The sequence below is a fragment of the Salmo trutta genome, chromosome 2 (genome assembly GCF_901001165.1).
Source record: "Salmo trutta chromosome 2, fSalTru1.1, whole genome shotgun sequence".
NCBI classification, from domain to species: domain Eukaryota; kingdom Metazoa; phylum Chordata; class Actinopteri; order Salmoniformes; family Salmonidae; genus Salmo; species Salmo trutta.
The window spans coordinates 67006520-67022154 of record NC_042958.1 but is presented as its reverse complement, the minus strand read 5'-3'; the positions used below and the strand labels follow the sequence as shown (position 1 = coordinate 67022154).

The 15635-nt window shown below is 42.0% G+C and overlaps 1 long non-coding RNA gene across 1 annotated transcript; it reads left to right on the top strand.

The window, feature by feature from the left end:
* The first annotated feature begins 1630 nt into the window (after positions 1–1630).
* Positions 1631–3253, top strand: LOC115148575 (uncharacterized). The gene is made up of 3 exons (XR_003866693.1): positions 1631–2506; positions 2619–2760; positions 2939–3253. It is a non-coding gene; the product is annotated as an uncharacterized LOC115148575 (long non-coding RNA).
* Positions 3254–15635: the final 12382 nt, after the last annotated feature.

Sequence of the window (15635 nt, the reverse complement as noted above, 5' to 3'; positions counted from 1 at the left end):
TATATCACTGAAACATAACTATGTAATTTAAATAATATTAATAATACGCAATGAAAGCAATTGTGCTGATTATAGACACTTAATAGCGCGTTTTTAAGTTTCAAAAGATTGCGACCCCCCCACCCTTTTCCTCACAATGGTTTGATCCACTGGCAAGGTAACAGAGGGGTCGTGTCTACTGTCTGAAAGGCACTCAATGAACGTAACTGACGTGAGGTTAATCCAGTCAATCGCGCACACACACTAGCTGAATATGCAGAGCTAGCGCGCAAATATTAACTATTAAGCTAGCTAGTACCTATTCCATTTATGTGGCCTCGTCAAAGATGGAATCTTTGCTATCGTCAATTTATTCAGAGATCAGCATGCAGATGATGTAAGTTAGTGCTTCAAAGTCCCTGTGATAAGGTTAGCGATAAACTGAAGTCCAAACTGAACAGAACTACACTCTCTTCTACCATTGTCTTAAATATATTTAATGGTCTCGTTGCAAAAGCTAAATTGTCGCAAGGGAACTTTTATTTATTTATTTTATTTAATCCGGGTAGCAAAGATTATAGCAAACACCACTGAAACGGAATTGGTGCTCGCTAGCTTTGCAAATTCAGCTATTGTTGGAAGCCAGCCAATATGAAACAAACGATTAAAATTACAAAAGGTTGCAGCATATGTTGTGTAAATGGTGAACTCATACAGCTGTCAACTCTTGCCATTTTAATCCGTTTCACATTTGCTAGCTACCTTTTAGATCGAAGCCCAAATAGAATGATTGAAGATGATAGAAGCCCATCTCCTACTGTAAATAACCTACACACTGTGTGTGTAGCCAGCCAGCCAGCCAGGTAGAAAAATGGCAGAAAAATAAAAGACGGACATCAGAGTATTTTTCAGTACACCAAAACGCAAAGTAAGAACCCGAGTAGCCTAATATCTCAAAGACTAGTTGATAAAATATTCATAAGAAAGAAATGAAATTCTAATGGAAATGTTTCACAATGATGTCATTAGGCAGAGCAGGCAACAGATGGCACACAGACAGCAGAGTTGGGGACAGATATGCAGGGACAGACTGGCAGAGACAGGGAGTCTCAGGTAAGTTTGTTGAGTCTTTGTTTGGCAACATTATGAAAGGTTCTCAATTTTTTTGACTTGTAAAATAGGAACATAATTGGAAAATGCCATGGATACCCCCACTCTCAACTTAAACTGGTGACTGAACTAAGATTTGTTAAAGGCAATGGTATTGCTGTTGTGAGTAGTTGTGTAGTTTTGGGTACCGGTAGTTAGGAGTACGGCAAACACCTTATTTCTTTGGTTCCTCAATATACATTTACCATATTACAATGTAGGCTATGTGTTACAGCACTAATTTTGGTGTCCCCCTCAGGAATTACTCTTGAGAAAATTTTATGTAATTGTCCCCCCCAAAGTTGATATCAGATTTTCGCCCCTGAATATATAGTAAATAACGGTGTATATATATATATATATATATATATATATATATATATAGTAAATAAAGGTGAAATAAAATAAATAAATAAAAAGTATTATAAACAGATGTAGATCCCAGATACTACAACCTTGATAGGGTAAGGGTTAGTGTTCCCACACGGCCATATCTCCATGTTACATCGCTTATTTATGGAAAACAGACGGAAGAGGCGACCACCTGTACTAATTATCTGTCAAGAATGCTCCAAATACCTGTGTGAAAGCGTAACTCGGGAAGTGTAGCAGAAGTGTAGTTTCGTTGGATGGAGGCACCCATAGCTGTGTAGATAATGTGCAAGATTGCTACAGTAAGTGTATGTTTTTTTTATTTGAAGGATTCTTTCTCGCTGATGAAAGATAAGGGTCATACGTTTCGAAAGCTGTATCGCGAGCGATGATTATTGACGTTTCTAAACGTTAACACACAGCGTCGGGATTATAGTTCACGAGGCGGTCGTGGGCGAAGCTGATGGCGGAGAAATGTAGGGAGAGTTTCAGAGCTAACTCACAGCCTACTACAGCCTTGTATATATTGTTTTTATCTCCTGCATTCATTGCCATGCCATATGTGTCCACCTACTCTGCTATGCATCTTATCTGACACTAGGGGCACGACTCAGAGAGTCCATCCACACTAGCCCAACTCCACTGGTTTTGCTAAAAAATATTATGTATTCAACTATATGACGGCAGAAAGTAATGACAGATTGTTCTGCTCCTTGCCCTCAGGGTCCAGTCGTTTACCCGGCTTTTTATATCTCCACACAGTTATTTTTCCAGGTAGTTGTTGAAATAAGATGTTTTACTGTAATTGACCTACCCGGTTAAATAGCCTAAATAAAATAATTATAATAATGAAGTCTGTCTGTAAACTGTTAGGGATTGACTGTGTTGAATGCAAGGATAGACGTATCTTTATACCCAGATGTGAAAGGATTCAGGAAAACAAAAGGACATTGACCTTATATCCTGACCAAGAACTGCAAGTGTCAAATACAGTGACCAGGAGCAGGTAGGGAAACCCTGGGAGAGACATGAGAGAAACCTCAGTAACTTTGGGTAATTGAGTTAACAAATATGACATCAATTAGGCAACTATTAGTGCGTTATGTCTAACTTCCCAGGTCTCAGCTGGCCAAGACGTGTCACGGGCGCTCCGGGGCTGTTGTGACCCGGGCCAACATCCCGTTGTGGTCAAACGTCACTTACGACGACGACAAGAAAAATCTCCTGGTCACCTCCAAACTGTTCAACATGTTTGCCCAGGTAACCAACAAACTGTGGTCTGAATCATAATGAGTTTTGTGTTCATATGTACACATGATTTATGCATGTAATTAATGAATGAATGTAGGGCCTAGCATGACTTATGAATTGTCAGCACATGCTTAATTATAATTACAGTGTTTCGTGTCCAATATATGAAAGTGGTTTGTACCCGCAGGTGGCTACCTCACGGGGAATATAGAATATCAATTACATTTCCAGATCACAGCTGCTGTTGGTTAGAAGCCCTCCATTGCCCACCGCTGCACATGTCTTTGCGGTCAGATTCGGAAAGGGCTGCACCTGCTCACAGTGTTCCTCCCATTCACTGACGTGAACAGCGCCATCAAACAGATGAGCTCAAAAGAAACCAACATCTTTGAAGCTACGCATTGCAAAATGGTTCGCAGTGATGACGTACATCCACATACAACACCCGTTCTGCCAGTCACGTTCTGTTAAAGGTCCCCAAAGCACACACATCCCTGGGTCGCTTGTCTTTTCAGTTCGCTGCACCCAGCACCTGGAACGAGCTGCAACAAACACTCAAACTGGACAGTTTTATCTCAAAATCTTCATTCAAAGACTCAATCATGGACACTCTTACTGACAGTTGTGGCTGCTTTGTTGTTTCTACCTTCTTGACCTTTGTGCTGTTGACTTTGCTTAATAATTTACATTGTAGTCATTTAACAGACACTCTTATCCAGAGCAACTTACAGTAGTGAATGCATACATTTCATTTTTTTTTTTGTTGTTGTACTGGCCCCCCGTGGGAAATGAACCCACAACCCTGGCATTGCACACACCATGCTCTACCAACTGAGCCACAGGGAAGACTAATAATGTTTGTGCCATGTTTTTGTGCTGCTACCATGTTGTGTTGCTACCATGCTGTGTTGTCATGTGTTGCTGCCTTGTTATGTTGTTGTCTTAGGTCTCTCTTTATGTAGTGTTGTGTTGTCTCTCTTGTTGTGATGTGTGTTTTGTCCTATATTTATATTGTATTTATTTTTTAAATCCCAGGCCCCCGTCCCCGCAGGAGGCCTTTTGCCTTTTGGTTGGCTGTCATTGTAAATAAAAATGTGTTCTTAACTGACTTGCCTTGTTAAATAAATAAAAAATGAATGTTATAAAAGAACTGAGAACAAAGAGATACCGGTTTAGAAACAAATAATGAATACTAATAGGAAGTGTGATGGTGTGGGGTGCTTTGCTGGTGACACTGTGATTTATTTAGAATTCAAGGCACACTTAACCAGCATGGCTACCACAGCATTCTGCAGCAATACGCCATCCCATCTGGTTTGCGATTAGTGGGACTATCATTTGTTTTTCAACAGGACAATGACCTGAAACACACCTCCAGGCTGTGTAAGGGCTATTTGACAAAGAAGGCGAGTGATGGAGCATCACATGACCTGGTCTCTACAGTCACCCAACCTCAACCCAATTGAGATGGTTTGGGATGAGTTGGACCGCAGAGTGAAGGAAAAGCAGCCAACAAGTGCTCAGCATATGTGGGAACTCCTTCAAGACTGTTGGGATAGCATTACAGGTGAAGCTGGTTGAGAGAATGCCAAGAGTGTGCAGAGCTGTCATCAAGGCAAAGGTTGGGTACTTTGAAGAATCTCAAATATAAAAAATATGTTGATTGTTTTTTGTTACCTCATGGTTCCATATGTGTTATTTCATAGTTTCGATGTCTTCATTATTATTCTACAATGTAGAAAATAGTAAAAATTAGAGGGCAACCGATTGTCACGTCCTGACCAGTATAAGGGGTTATTTGTTATTGTAGTTTGGTCAGGACGTGGCAGGGGTGTGTTTGTTTAGAGTGTTTCGGGGTTTGTTGGGTTATGTTCTTGTTAGTCTATGTTAGTTCTAGTATGTCTATTTCTGTGGTGTTTGTTGGGTTGACCTTCAATTGGAAGCAGCTGCTCCTACTTGCTTCTAATTGAAGGTCCTATTTAAGAGGGGTGTTTTTTCTATGGGATTTTGGGTAGTTGTTTCGTGTATAGCTGTATGCCTTACAGGACTGTTTGTCGTCGTTGTTTTTGTATACATGTGTTTTGTTTTGGTTTTCCTTCTTTCTGCCAATAAAAAGAAGATGAGTACACAGACTCCCGCTGCATTTTGGTCCACTTCATACGACGCCCGTGACACCGATTATGATTTTCTGATACCGATTATTGGAGGGCCCCAAAAAAAGCCGATACCGATTAATCGGCCGGTTTTATATATTTTTACAATTTATTTGTAATAATGACAATTACAACAATACTGAATTAACACTTATTTTAACTTAATATAATACATCAATTTAGCCTCAAATAAATAATGAAACATGTTCAATTTGGTTTAAATAATGCAAAAACAAAGTGTTGGAGAAGAAAGTAAAAGTGCAATATGTGCCATGTAAGAAAGCTAACGTTTAAGTTCCTTGCTCAGAACATGAGAACATATGAAAGCTGGTGGTTCCTTTTAACATGAGTCTTCAATATTCCCAGGTAAGAAGTTTTAGGTTGTAGTTATTATAGGACTATTTCTCTCTAAACGATTTTGTATTTCATATACCTTTGACTATTGGATGTTCTTATAGGCACTTTAGTATTGCCAGTGTAACAGTATAGCTTCCATCCCTCTCCTCGCTCCTACCTGGGCTTGAACCAGGAACACATCGACAACAGCCACCCTCGAAGCAGCGTTACCCATGCAGAGCAAGGGGAACAACTACTCCAAGTCTCAGAGCGAGTGACATATGAAACGCTATTAGCGTGCACCCCGCTAACTAGCTAGCCATTTCACATGGGTTACACCAGCCTAATCTTGGGAGTTGATAGGCTTGAAGTCATAAACAGTGCAATGCTTGAAGCACAGCGAAGAGCTGCTGGCAAAACGCACGAAAGTGCTGTTTTTATGAATGCTTACGAGCCTGCTGCTGCCTACCACCGCTCAGTCAGACTGCTTTATCAAATCATAGACTTAATTATAATATAATAAACACACAGAAATACGAGCCTTAGGTCATTAATATGGTCGAATCCGGAAACTGTCATCTAGAAAACAAAACGTTTTTCCTTTCAGTGAAATACGGAACCGTTCCGTATTTTATCTAACGGGTGGCATCCCTAAGTCTAAATATTCCTGTTACATTGCACAACCTTCAATGTTATGTCATAATTACGTATAATTCTGGCAAATTAGTTCGCAACGAGCCAGGCGGCCCAAACTGTTGCATATACCCTGACTCTGCATGCAATGAGCGCAAGAGAAGTAACACAATTTCACCTGGTTAACATTGCCTGCTAACCTGGATTTCTTTTAGCTAAATATGCAGGTTTAAAAATATATACTTCTGTGTATTGATTTTAAGAAAGGCATTCATGTTAATGGAATAGGTACAGTCGTGTAACTATTGTGCTTTTTTCGCAAATGCGCTTTTGTTAAATCATCCCCCGTTTGGCGAAGTCGGCTGTCTTTGTTAGGAAGAAATAGTCTTCACAGTTTGCAACAAGCCAGGCGGCCCAAACTGCGGCATATACCCTGACTCTGTTGCAAGAGAAGTGACACATTTTCCCTAGTTGAAAGAAATTCATGTTAGCAGGCAATATTAACTAAATATGCAGGTTTAAAAAGATATACTTGTGTATTGATTTTAAGAAAGGCATTGATGTTTATGGTTAGGTACACGTTGGAGCATCGTGTACCTAAGTGATTATATGCAACGCAGGACAGGCTAGATAAACTAGCAATATCATCAACCATGTGTAGTTAACTAGTGATTATGATTGATTTATTATTTTTTATAAGATAAGTTTAATGCTAGCTAGCAACTTACCTTGGCTTCTTACTGCATTCGCGTAACAGGCAGGCTCCTCGTGGAGTGCAATGTAAAGCAGGTGGTTAGAGCGTTGGACTAGTTAACCGTAAGGTTGCAAGATTGAATCCCTGAGCTGACAAGGTAAAAATCTGTCGTTCTGCCCCAGAACAAGGCAGTTAACCCACCGTTCCTAGGCCGTCATTGAAAATAACAATGTGTTCTTAACTGACTTGCCTAGTTAAATAAAGGGGTACATTTTTTTTTTTTAAATAGGCCAAATCGGCATCCAAAAATACAGATTTCCGATTGTTATGAAAACTTGAAATCGGCCCTAATTAATCGGACATTCCGATTAATCGGTCGACCTCTAGTAAAAATAAAGAAAAACCCTTGAATGAGTAGGTGTGTCCAAACTTTTGACTGGTACTGTATATGTTGGGGTCAATGGAGGGTGGATAAGAACTAGGTGTATGGAAAGTTACTGACTGAGACAAGAGGGAGTGCAGAAGGTTTACATTCTGTCAAACATGTTATTGTTAAATAGCATGGCTCTTAAGGTTAGGCAAAAGCCATGGACTAGGGAGGAGCGAGGAATTCGGCCCAAGGTTAGGTCAGATGACGTGAGCAGGAACAGTCCTACTAAAGAAGAAGAAGGCCCGTAACACTGTTAAAGCTCCCAATTCACCGCTTTATTGACAATGTTTCAATCCGAAACCGATCTTGGTCAGGTCAAACAAACAAACTGAGTGCTCACATCCCGAAATATACACATTTCACCTCACATGACCATTGCTGACATTACACATGGAGGGTGCAAAAACAATGTGTATCTCTAATAATTTTATAACAATGAGATGGGTACATGTAGTAGTTACAGAAAATAATATATATTTATAAAATGACCTTGAAGGCAACACAAATCGAAGTGACATTTTCCTGTAAGAAATGGTCTGATGTCAAACTCTTGGTTCATACCTCTAGGAGACATGGTACACAAACGGTGAATCTAACACAATTCTCTTCTCAATAATAGATTATCAGTATCTCTGCCCCTCCTAGGAGTCTTAACATGTTCGATGCCAATGTATCTCAAAGAGCTAATGTTGTGACGAGCCTCCATGAAATGCCCAGCCACAGGGTTTCTCTGGTCAAGGGTCTTGATATTACTCCTGTGTTCTGCTATCCTTGTTTTCAGAGCTCGTTTCGTTTTTCCTACAATAGCACCGACCACAAATACACTTGATCAGGTATATCACATTTAATCGTAATGGCCTTGCCTGTAATAAGGTGATTGAACATTGTGCGTTTGTTCGTGAAGTTGCCGTCCGGCACATTGTCTAGAAAAGTACTACGTGGCAGTGTTGGAAGATCAGATCTCACCACCATTTGACTGATGTTGGGGGCACGTCTGAAGACTACCCGCCGGTGAGAGCATACAGGTCGCAGTGGTGGGTGGTATATGGGGCTTTGGTGACAAAACGGATGGCACTGTGATAGACTGCATCCAGTTTGATGAGTAGAGTGTTGGAGGCTTTCTGGTAAATGACGTCGCCGAAGTCGAGGATCGATAGGATAGTCAGTTTTACGACTATAATCTGTGCAGATCTTCACAATTGGTATAATAATCTGTGCAGAATCTCTAAGCATTGATTTTACATTTTAGTCATTTAGCAGATGCTCTTATCCAGAGCGACTTACAGTAACGAATGCATACATTTCATACATGTTTTTTTTCCCGTACTGGTCCCCTGTGGCAATCGAACCCAAAACCCTGGCGTTGCAAACACCATGCTCTACCAACTGAGCCACACGGGACTATTGATCACTTATACCATCTACTTTTAATGCCATAGAAACTACAATTCAGGTAATTTGGTTGCGCTATTAGATAAAGCACAGTGATGACACATTCAGTTGTTGTATAAATAAATACAATTTTCCAATTTTAACTTTGTTGTGCTTTTAGATGGTTGAATGCATAGTGATAACACATTGGGAATTCAACAAACCTTTGGCTGTCTTCGTCTCGACCAAATATTTCCCAATTGTTCATGGTGAAATTACATGGTGTGCCCAGTGGTCTCTCTCTCTCTCCCCCCTCTTTTAATATCTCCTCTCTCTTCTCTCTCTCTCCCCCATCTCTACCCCACTCTCTCTCTCTCCCCCTTTGAACCAAGGCTATGAGAGAGATTTTGGCAACAAGACCAACCTTGTGACTGCCAATCCCAGCATCCTTGTAGGTTCCTCTGTGTTGTGCGGTCTGAAACTTGGTCACCATTCTGATAGGTTTGCCTCACTGATGGATCTTCGGCGCCCTTTCGTGGAATCTCTTAAACGTGTACGGCGATGATCCTCCCCCCCGCATTCTCCTACCAGCGCAACATGCCATCTCGGTGCTTTCAGTTTACACTCTCCAGGAGAACCTAGTCCGGCCTGTGTTCCTGAACCCAGAATACCTGCAGAGCCTGGCAACATTTTGGGATGCCGAGGGCCTGAAGGTGAACAGGTTTACTACAACGAGATTTTATGCTTGTAAGTTTGGCTTTCGAACTGTTTGCCGAGGTGTATCTTTACGGGTTCTGGCTCGTTGCTGAGGCGAGGGTTGCTGAGGATGTACCTGGATGAGTGCCCTACAGAGCCCAGTACTTATGGATAGACTTTTATTTGACGATTCAGATATTACCGGTTATTTACGAAGACATAGTCTCGCGATGGCATCCTTCCAAGTCTCTGGAAGAAGCCTGTAAATCTAGGCTAAATAAGAACTTACATGGTTAAAAAAAAACAGAAGTAGTCATGTCCGCACCCATGCCTGACATTATTTCAAAAGAGAGGCGAGGAGTCTTGGACCATCACAGTGTAGAAGAGAAGAGCTCTCATTACTGAACATTTGTTATTAGATGTGATAGAACATATGAACTAATGATGGGCCTTCTCCCTCCCTTCCAGGAGGTCTCCTTTCTCCCTCTGGCCCTGTCCCCATCTCCATCTGAAGGCAACTTGTGACCCGTGAGCTGGTCCCTATCCTGCCGTGAAATGAGGACCTGGTTCTCTATAGCCTAGGTCCTGACCTGGCCTCACCAGCACCTTTTGCTTCCCGATGAAGTTATGTCTGTGTCAGAGCCATATGTGTCTCTATATTAGGCCTGGTATGTGTTCATACAATTCCAGTTGTTGGCATGTACTCTGCATCGCAAAGGTAAGCATCTCAGAGACCAGACGATTAAACCAATGTGTATTGTTTGGTTTATCCCTTTTGTATTACAGTTCAATACTCAATAAATGGGACTGAGGCTTGTTCGGGGTTTGTGGACTTCATATTGCCTATATGACGGTTACATTTTTTAAATTTAAAGTTATTTAAATGGCGGGTAGGAGCGTTGGGCCAGTAACCAAAAGGTTGCTGGATCGAATCCCCGAGCTGACAAGGTAAAAATCTGCCGCTCTGCTCCTGAGCAAGGCAGTTAACCCACTGTTCCCCAGGCACCGAAGACATGGATGTCATTTTATTTTATTTTTATTTAACTAGGCAAGTCATGAACAAATTCTTATTTACAATGACGGCCTACCCCGGCAAAACCCTCCACTAACCCAGATGACGCTGGGCCAATTGTGGGCCGCCCTGTGGGACTCCCGATCGTTTGTGATACAGCCCAGAATCGAACCAGGGTCTGTAGTGAAGCCTCTAGCACTGAGATGCAGTGCCTTAGACCACTGCACCACTCAGGATTAAGGCAGCCCCCCGCACCTCTCTGATTCAGAGGGGTTGTTTTAAATGCAGAAGACACATTTAGGTTGAATGCATTCAGTTGTACAACTGACTAGGTAACCCCTTTTCCCTTCCCTTTGCCTATTGGTGGACTGTAGGCCATATTCAGTTGTTTGCTTTTCATTGCAATACATGCTTAGTACACAAGAGAGCGTACTCTTACCATTTACAACAGGCCAGACCAAGTACGTGGTCATTGTGGCACCAACATTTTCATTCCACTGTTCTCTTCCAATGGTTTAATACCAACGTACCTTGGAATGTTGCACTGAATCTGAGTTGGGTGCAAGCAAATTATTAGTTCAATTACAGTATGGTTGTCAGTCAGAAAGCACTGCATGCACATTTAGTCTGTCCATGTAGTGTATCGTACACCAATTTCTTGGAGTTGATCGATTTATGATGTGCTCTCGAGTACTTCCAGACCATAAAAAGTATACAGTATGCACTCGTGACATATGCCTGTGACATATACAGTACCGGTCAAACGTTTGGACACACCTACTCATTCCAGAGTTTTTCTTTATTTACATTTTTTTCTACAATGTAAAATAATAGTGAAGACATCAAAACTATGAAATAACACATATGGAATCATGTAGTAACCAAAAAAGTGTTAAACAAATCAAAATGTATTTCATATTTGAGATTCTTCAAAGTAGCCACCCTTTGCCTTGATGACACATTTTCACACTCTTGACATTCTCTCAACTAGCTTCATGAGGTAGTCACCTGGAATGCATTTCAATTAACAGGCATGCCTTGTTAAAAGTTCATTTGTGGAATTTGTTTCCTTCTTAATGTGTTAGAGCCAATCAGTCCTGTTGTGACAAGGTAGGGGGGTATACAGAAGATAGCTCTATTTGCTAAAAGACCATGTCCATATTATGGCAAGAACAGCTCAAATAAGCAAAGAGAGACAACAGTCCATCATTACTATAAGACATGAAGGTTAGTCAATGTGGAACATTTCAAGAACTTTGAAAGTTTCTTCAAGTGCAGTTGCAAAAACCATCAAGAGCTATGATGAAACTGGCTCTCATGAGCACCCCCACAGGAAAGGAATACCCAGAGTTACCTCTGCTGCAGAAGATAAGTTCATTAGAGTTACCAGCCCAAATAAATGCTTCACAGAGTTCAAGTAACAGACATATCTCAACATCAACTGTTCAGAGGAGACTGCATGAATCAGGCTTTCATGGTCGAATTGCTTGGGCCAAGAAACACGAGCAATGGACATTGTACTGGTGAAAATCAGTTCTTTGGTCTGAGATTTTTGGATCCAACCGCTGGCCTCCATAATCACCTGACCTCAAACCAATTGAGATGGTTTGGGATGAGTTGGACCGCAGAATTAAGGAAAAGCAGCCAACAAGTGCTCAGCATATGTGGGAACTCCTTCAAGACTGTTGGAAAAGCATTCCAAAGCTGTCAACATGGCAAAGGGTGGCTACTTTGAAGAATATAAAATCTAAAATATACACTGCTCAAAAAAATAAAGGGAACACTTAAACAACACAATGTAACTCCAAGTCAATCACACTTCTGTGAAATCAAACTGTCCACTTAGGAAGCAACACTGATTGACAATAAATTTCACATGCTGTTGTGCAAATGGAATAGACAACAGGTGGAAATTATAGGCAATTAGCAAGACACCCCCAATAAAGGAGTGGTTCGGCAGGTGGTGACAACAGACCACTTCTCAGTTCTTATGCTTCCTGGCTGATGTTTTGGTCACTTTTGAATGCTGGCGGTGCTTTCACTCTAGTGGTAGCATGAGACGGAGTCTACAACCCACACAAGTGGCTCAGGTAGTGCAGCTCATCCAGGATGGCACATCAATGCGAGCTGTGGCAAGAAGGTTTGCTGTGTCTGTCAGTGTAGTGTCCAGAGCATGGAGGCGCTACCAGGAGACAGGCCAGTACATCAGGAGACGTGGAGGAGGCCGTAGGAGGGCAACAACCCAGCAGCAGGACCGCTACCTCCGCCTTTGTGCAAGGAGGAGCAGGAGGAGCACTGCCAGAGCCCTGCAAAATGACCTCCAGCAGGCCACAAATGTGCATGTGTCTGCTCAAACGGTCAGAAACAGACTCCATGAGGGTGGTATGAGGGCCCGACGTCCACAGGTGGGGGTTGTGCTTACAGCCCAACTCCGTGCAGGACGTTTGGCATTTGCCAGAGAACACCAAGATTGGCAAATTCGCCATTGGCGCCCTGTGCTCTTCACAGATGAAAGCAGGTTCACACTGAGCACATGTGACAGACGTGACAGAGTCTGGAGACGCCGTGGAGAACGTTCTGCTGCCTGCAACATCCTCCAGCATGACCGGTTTGGCGGTGGGTCAGTCATGGTGTGGGGTGGCATTTCTTTGGGGGGCCGCACAGCCCTCCATGTGCTCGCCAGAGGTAGCCTGACTGCCATTAGGTACCGAGATGAGATCCTCAGACCCCTTGTGAGACCATATGCTGGTACGGTTTGCCCTGGGTTCCTCCTAATGCAAGACAATGCTAGACCTCATGTGGCTGGAGTGTGTCAGCAGTTCCTGCAAGAGGAAGGCATTGATGCTATGGACTGGCCCGCCCGTTCCCCAGACTTGAATCCAATTGAGCACATCTGGGACATCATGTCTCGTTCCATCCACCAACGCCACGTTGCACCACAGACCGTCCAGGAGTTGGCGGATGCTTTAGTCCAGGTCTGGGAGGAGATCCCTCAGGAGACCATCTGCCACCTCATCAGGAGCATGCCCAGGCGTTGTAGGGAGGTCATACAGGCACGTGGAGGCCACACACACTACTGAGCCTCATTTTGACTTGTTTTAAGGACATTACATCAAAGTTGGATCAGCCTGTAGTGTGGTTTTCCACTTTAATTTTGAGTGTGACTCCAAATCCAGACCTCCATGGGTTGATAAATTGGATTTCCATTGATTATTTTTGTGTGATTTTGTTGTCTGCACATTCAACTATGTAAAGAAAAAAGTATTTAATAAGATTATTTCATTCATTCAGATCTAGGATGTGTTATTTTAGTGTTCCCTTTATTTTTTTGAGCAGTATATTTTGATTTGCGTAACACTTTTTTGGTTACTACAAGTTTCCATATGTGTTATTTCATAGTTTTGACGTCTTCACTATTATTCTACAATGTAGAAAATAGTAAAAATAAAGAAAAACCCTTGAATGAGTAGGTGTGTCCAAACTGGGCTGTGGGGACGTCATGTCCTTCTGATAATCTATCGGAAGGCTGGGGGAGGACGGAAGGCCCCAACTCGATTGCAGCTAAACGAAAACCACGCTGCGGGTTTACTCAGAATGTTTGTGTTTTATCAGTTGTTAACAATATTAAAACTGACATACCCTGAAGTTTCTCCTCTCCAAGACATTGTCATTGAATATGGTTGGAATGGGAATGGCCAAACTATGCAATTTCAATCTGCCCATAAACTGTCTAATGACGAGAATGGGGAAATGACATTGCAGTACAGATGGAATAACTCTAAAATACACTTAACCGCCCCTAATTGTTAATCTAAACCTACCCTAAGGTAACCCTAAAGCTATTGGAATAATAATCGACTTTGTTGCCAACACTTGCTCTGCAAACAATTAATTATTTCCACTCACCAATTTTTCAAATTGCATTTTCAAACACCATAAAAAAGAATAGTCTGCCAGCTGCCCAAAGAAAGAGCATCCCTAATGTATGTGAGAATCATGAACCTGGCAACACTGTGGTCCTGTTTGAATGAGTGCCCCAGAACAATCTGCATATAGTCAGTTACGAATAAAATGTATTATGCACTTTATTACAAATTGTGGGGAACAATGCAAGCAAAAACTACGAAGGAGCCAGGAAATAGCAGCTACACAAGGGTCATGTTCTCAAGGCAGGAAACTGAAGAGTAAAGTATGAAGCAGAGTGAAACGAGGAGTTCTAGTTTACCGTTGCAAAACGTTTTGCTATGGTGTGCCCTAATGAACACGATCCAGGCTCCAACAACATTTCATTTCATTAGAGATTTCTCTCTCAACCACCCGCCCGAGGGCAGACTTAGTGATTTGAAGGCCCCAAACGCATGCAAGAACATTTTTTCATGGGTTTTATAGTAAATACATAATTTATCTGTAAAAAATGTATTGCCTTTTAATGTGCCATGAACACAACCAGTCAAGATGTTTTCATCTGATTGCCAAACAAATCACTTCAAAAAGTAGGTTACCTTCACACGCTCATCCAAAATAATTCCAACATCTAAACAATGCACTGTGCACCTGCCAAATTTAATTTAATTCTCTGGTGGCTGAAAATGTCTCACCGAACAAAGAATCCGAGTGAGCGAAACAGCGCCCCTCTGTCTTACTATACACTGAGTGTACAAAACATTAAGAACACCTGCTCTTTCCATGACATTGACTGACCAGGTGAATCCAGGTGAAATCAATAATGCCTTATTGATGTCACTTGTTAAATCCACTTCAGTCGGTGTAGGTGAAGGGGAGGAGACAGGTTAAAGAAGGATTTTTAAGCCTTGAGACAATTGAGAAATTGATGTATGTGCCATTAAGAGGGTGAATGGGCAAGACAAAATATTTAAGTGCTTTTGAATGGGGTGTGGGAGTTAGGTGCCAGGCACAAAGGTTTGTGTCAATAAATGCAACGCTGCTGTTTTTTTAACGCTCAACATTTTCCCTCGTGTAACAAGAATGGTCCACCTCCCACTGGACATGCAGCCAACTTGACAAAACTGTGGGAAGCATCAGGAGTCAACTCAATATTAAGAAGGTGTTCTTAATGTTCTGTACACTCAGTGTATGTAGCCCATGTATCTCATGCTGTCTGGCACAAAAAAATGAATGACATGCCGAACTCTTTTTGTCCAGACAGCATCAGATACATGGGCTACACATACAAGTCCTCTGCCTCTGTCTCGACAACGATGGCAGTATTATCATCAGCACCTGTCTTTTTACTTAAGGGCCCGGGGATTTGTTTCTACTAAGCTAGCCTCGTCGAGAACCAGGCTTCCATAATACGAGTAAGCATGAGGAAGTTCATGACAGAAAATAGCTAAATCGGTGTGGGGATCAGTGACGCCTCGCTACACGTCAAACCGATCAAATGCCTTGCTTGGGCGGAGCTCAAATAGTGCTCACTAGATGACTGTCGTAGGTGCAACAGTGCATGACGATTCTTTTTACAGTTTATGGTGAGGATGGCTGGGAAATAACTTATTAAAGCCCCATCAAAATATGTTGATGTATGTCGATTTTGTGTAT